The sequence below is a fragment of the Notothenia coriiceps genome, unplaced genomic scaffold (assembly GCF_000735185.1).
Source record: "Notothenia coriiceps isolate Sejong01 unplaced genomic scaffold, NC01 NC01_scaffold00026882, whole genome shotgun sequence".
Classification (NCBI taxonomy): Eukaryota; Metazoa; Chordata; class Actinopteri; order Perciformes; family Nototheniidae; genus Notothenia; species Notothenia coriiceps.
Window position 1 is genome coordinate 99,865 of NW_011359583.1, and position 5,185 is coordinate 105,049.

Sequence of the window (5,185 nt, forward strand, 5' to 3'; positions counted from 1 at the left end):
CCTCCGTGACACCTCTCTATTGTTGCTTTCACCTGCTGCCACACTACGATTCTTTTCTGCCACCATTGTTTGTCTTATCTTATTTATGACTGTATGCACCATCATCCTCGGCTTTACAGAAAGTCACACAGACTGACAGATGCCTTTCCAGCTTTAATAAAGAAGAAGGAATGGCATGAGAGGGAAAGTCTGAGAGTCATTAGGGGTGGCTGCAGGGATTAAGGAATAAAGCGTCATGAAGCCAGTCAGACACAATATTGTGGCCCCTGTCTGGATAGCTGGGCAGCAGGCCAGTATTAAACACTGGCTTAACCAGTGAAATATAATAGATAGTCAACAAAGGGCAGCAGGCTAGCAGCTCTGCTACATGAGGCCTGCTATCAGTGAATGTTAAGTAGCCGCCCAGTGGAGAATTATAGCTGAGAGCACAGCTGGGAAGAGGGCATTTCACAATAAAGGCTTGCATGTCTGTTATATTAGACAGCATATTGGCAGAAGGGTTTATCCAGAGTATTGTGGCCTGCGGAGGTCTGTTCAATAATGCTTTTCATATTGTGGTCATTTAGTTGTCCCTCCACAGAGTGAGATATTGAAAGAGAAGAATACAACACTCTCCTGGAATAAATGTGTTCCCATACAACACAAGTAGGTTTTTCTTAAATAAATCGCTTTCAGAGCTTCATTATTGTTATTTCAGTAATCAGTCGATTGATATAGACTCTTGTGATTGTACATTTTCATGAAGAAATGGGAGTAAAATATGGTTTCTCTGTTTTTTATCACATTGTAGTGATTATGTATGGGCTTTGAACTTGCATAACAAGACATTTAAAGACATCACCTTGGACTCTGTAGACTTGGTTGCATGTTTTTCACCACTTTCTCTTATGATATAGAACAGTTGATTAATTTAGAATATCATTGGCTGATTAATCGCCACTGAAAATGACAGTGAGATGTAACTCTACCATAAGTTAGGAAAAACATTACCACAACAGCTAGAATTACAAGTTTTCTAGCAGATGTTGCTCTGATCATAAATACTGGAACTTTGCCTCACAGTTAGACTTGTGTGTGGGGAGATTATGCTAAGTGTGAAAAGATTTAAATGTACTATTGTTTGCTGATTGCAGCAGCTGGTTGCAATAGAAACCATGTATATGAAGAGAGGGGTTATGTAAAAATGAAAAAAAAGATCAGTTTGAGATGTGTCATTGGATTCCAAAACGCATTTGAACCTATCCTTATGGAATGCTGAAATATAAGTTGCTGGTTGTTTTGTACAACGTAAGTACTATTTCCATCCCTTATGTTACAGGGAGCCTTACAATGGAGTTATTAACGGAAACTGTGAGTCAAAGAGTTTGGACAGTTCTTTGATTTATTATCCCTCTGTCACGTGATTGGGGGGCACATCGGCGAGGCCCGTATGTCTGCCTTGTTGGCTTTATTACATCTGAATTTCAATGACTCATCTCCTGCCAGCTGGGACAACAGACAGGCAGCCAACACAGGCCAACAGAGAATTCACTTTGTAAACTCTGATTTATTTCAAGTAAAGTCCTGCAAGTTTAAAGGTCACATTTGCCTCATGCAAAAGGCAAATCCCGATAATATACTTTCTCTTTTTCCTTAGTGTTCCCTATTTTAAGCCATAGTGTGTCATACAAACTGCATACAACACTGCATAGAGCTTTAAATAAGAGGGCTTTACAGCATTAGGCCAGCACTGACGTCAGTGTAGCCTCTGTAACACCTGAGGAAAGCAGGTTTAAAGCATAACCACAAGCCAAAAATAATGAGTCATATTTTGCACCGGATGTTGTGTAGTCATGCAATCTCAAACCAACTGTACTGGGTTTCGCAGCTGATGCTTTAACCTGGCCTAAATCCATGTTGTAGTTCATTCGTTATTTTAATCTTCAGATATAATCTGGTTTTATATTAGTTACATTTGAAAGGGAGAGGAGGGAGGGAGAGAAATCACTCCAAATCCTGTGCATGTCACCCTGAGAGTCAAGGATTGATTGCAATGAAAACCACGGATATTCAGGGCATGATTTAAAGAATAAAACAAAAGTTGAAAACAAATCTGACTATCTTAAAGTGCATTCTAATAAAATGAATACAGAGGATCTCCCACAGTGTTCCCGTGTTGTACTTTCATTAAAATGGTCTCAGCCCAGGAACTTGCTGCAAATGACGCTTTTCTTCACACAGAAGCAACAGACCGGGCAATGATGGATTATCAGACTGAGAGTATTATGTCCATAGTATTATGCAAAGCTATTTCGTGACTGACAATGTAATGGGAATGGCAAATTAGTTGCAAATTGGCAGTCTGGTGTCAAACTTATGGAAAGCAATATCTGTTTTCATAAAGTAGTGCTTGTGGTAGTTCAAGCGGGAAACACGGACATTCAATGTCATTAAACATTTAAAGCTTCAGGGTCCCTGATGACCCAAAGTGTATGATAATATTATCTGCAATATGGCAAGGGCTTTTGATTGATAAATGTTGCTGATGTATAATATGAATTATGTAAATGTAGGTTAGGCTCCTTTATGAATAGTAATTGGTGCTTCACACCTGGTGCTCATCAGCCAATCAATAAGTGGTGTTGTGTTCACTAATCCAGTGTTTCCCAAGGTTTTTCTCAGTTTATTATCCCTTGAATAGCGCAAAACTTGTACCGAAGTAAAAATAAAAAGCCTATACAAAGGGATAATATATTGTGCTGCACTATAACTGTCTGATTTATTTGACCTTCAAATTAAAAATTATAATAAAAAATGTCTGAGGAAATGTCCCTCACCATGATTTGCCTGTATCGACAACCCACCGCTAAGGTGGATTTCTATGACCAGGTAAAACTCATGCTGAATTCCTGTGACTCCAACAAAGAGCTAATTATTCTAGGAGACTTTAATATCAACTGGAATGATAAACAAAATAGAAAGAGCTTAAAACGGATCATGGATAATCACAACTTAATACAACTAATGGATAAACCGACTAGAATAACCTAAACCTCCAAGACTATGATAGATTTATTATGTACAAACAAAGCTGACAGAATAGTTAAAACTTAATGACTGGTCTTTCTGACCATAATCTTGTTCTTTTTACAAGTCCCATCACCCTGGAAGGTGGCCACGGTGACACCGATCTTTAAATCTGGGGATAAGGCAATGATGTCCAATTACAGACCAATCAGCATCAAATGATTTATTCGAGCTCGCAATGTTTTGAACAGACATCCCCAGTCAACTCGTTTTTCTTTTTGAAGTCCTCGCTGTTCGTGTCCGGATATCGCCATCGTAACCACAACCTCACACACTGGTACTGAATGTGCATCAAAACCATCCTACCGAGCCAAATATACCAAAAGATGTATGTAAACAACAGAAGAAGTGATCGAAATGTGTATTTCAGTCGAAGGCCACGCCCCCCACCTCTGTAAACCAGTTGATCGGAAAACCAGTTAATCCAGAACACCGGCCCTCACGAGGACAGAGTGACCGAACCCGGGCGGGCTCCCGCTCCGGCTCCCGCTCCGGCTCCCGCTCCGGCTCCCACTCCGGCTCCCGGGTGGGGAGCTCCGTCCTCCAGGAGGGGACTGCCGGCGGGAGGAAGTGTCCCGGTGTTGTGTCAAATTATGCACCCCCATCGTGAAATGCACCCCTTGACATGGGAACGCGCATTTGAATGTATAGTCCGCTATTCTATGTTGTCTTTTTGAGGGTTGTCGAATCCTGGATTTTGCATTCATTCGTCACTTATTTTTCAGTTCATTTATTATTTAATATATGTTTTTATTTAATTGTGACGTTCTGTCTCTATAGAGAGGCGAAGTCCCGCCCATCTACTTCCGACCCATGGAACCCCGGAAGCGGAAAATTATACATTGAAGTCAATGGAGAGAGAAAAGTCATCTTTCGATCCCGTTTGAATTGTGCCACGAATGACACATATGATGTTTGTCAAATTAAAAGAACATTTTGCAAGTCAAAAAAAAATGTCGTAAAACTGTGAAGTTACACAGTGAACTACAGGTCTCTGGTCTTGCACAATACGCGTCACCATCACAAAGATGGCCGTCACGTTAGCAAATTTCACCTGTTTCTTTCAGAATGAGGCGAAAAAAGTATAAAACGAGGTGAAAATCACTACAAGTCTGGGCATGTTGAGAGCTGTACATACACGAAAGGGAGCGGTTCTGTAAGAGCCAGCATGCGGGACCGGCTTTACAAGGTTTCAGTGAGTAATATGAGTGCAATGTTTAACGTTAATGTCAGCTAGCTAACATTAGCTAACAAGGTACACTAAAGTGTTTTGTTTTAGCAACTAGTTTTCTCCTTAAGAACTTCGTGGTCTCTGTGTATGCTGTGGATAACATTAGTGTTCACAAGAACAAGATACACTCCCGTGTTTTGTTTTAGTTGCTCTTCAGATTGAAGCGGACAGTTTTATATCGACTATATGTGTGATCTCCTTTTACATCTCGTTGTGTCATTTGAGTTTATTTGCTGTGTGTAGATTCAAGGATTTTGTCAATTTGTTTGGTTATCTAGGCACAGCTGTGTGTGACTCCCTCTGGTACACTGGTATCTGTTTTCCTAATGTAGAGAGCATTGATTAATTAATAAACTACACACTGACTCTAGATCCTGACCAAATCCTTTTTTTTGTTGATCAAATGTTTTTCAAAAATGTATTGTATATTATATAACAGCTGCACATCACAGACCGGAGTCTCTGCTACTGTGGACCACGAAGGAGGCGATCATCATCCCCATCCCCAAAGACCCTGCATGGCATGGAAATCTCCTCCTCCTGGAAAAATTCTACACCCAGCATATGCTCCCTGTGTTGGCCAGTAGAGAGGAGGACATTTAAATAAACATACTCTTAACACCCTCGGACTCTGCGTTGTGTTTCGTATGTGTGATGGGGTGTTATGCAGAGGGGAGGAAAACAGGACACAGCAGATTGGGATTGTGGTGGAGATGCTGAGCAGTTATTTAATTGTTGCGTGTAATTATTATTATACTGCGTGCTTCTTAGTTATTCCATCTTTTGCTGTAACATGGATCTGTATGTAACTCTATATTTACTTGTTATCTACCACACTTCCTTCTACATCATACACCATCATTATACATGATGGTGTATATAGGATAT

At 40.4% G+C, this 5,185-nt stretch overlaps 1 long non-coding RNA gene across 1 annotated transcript; it reads left to right on the top strand.

Annotated features, from left to right (window-relative positions):
- Positions 1-4,220: 4,220 nt before the first annotated feature.
- On the top strand, positions 4,221-4,926 carry LOC104957368 (uncharacterized). Its single transcript, XR_799662.1, has 2 exons — positions 4,221-4,261; positions 4,737-4,926. It is a non-coding gene; the product is annotated as an uncharacterized lncRNA (long non-coding RNA).
- The last annotated feature ends 259 nt before the right edge of the window (positions 4,927-5,185 follow it).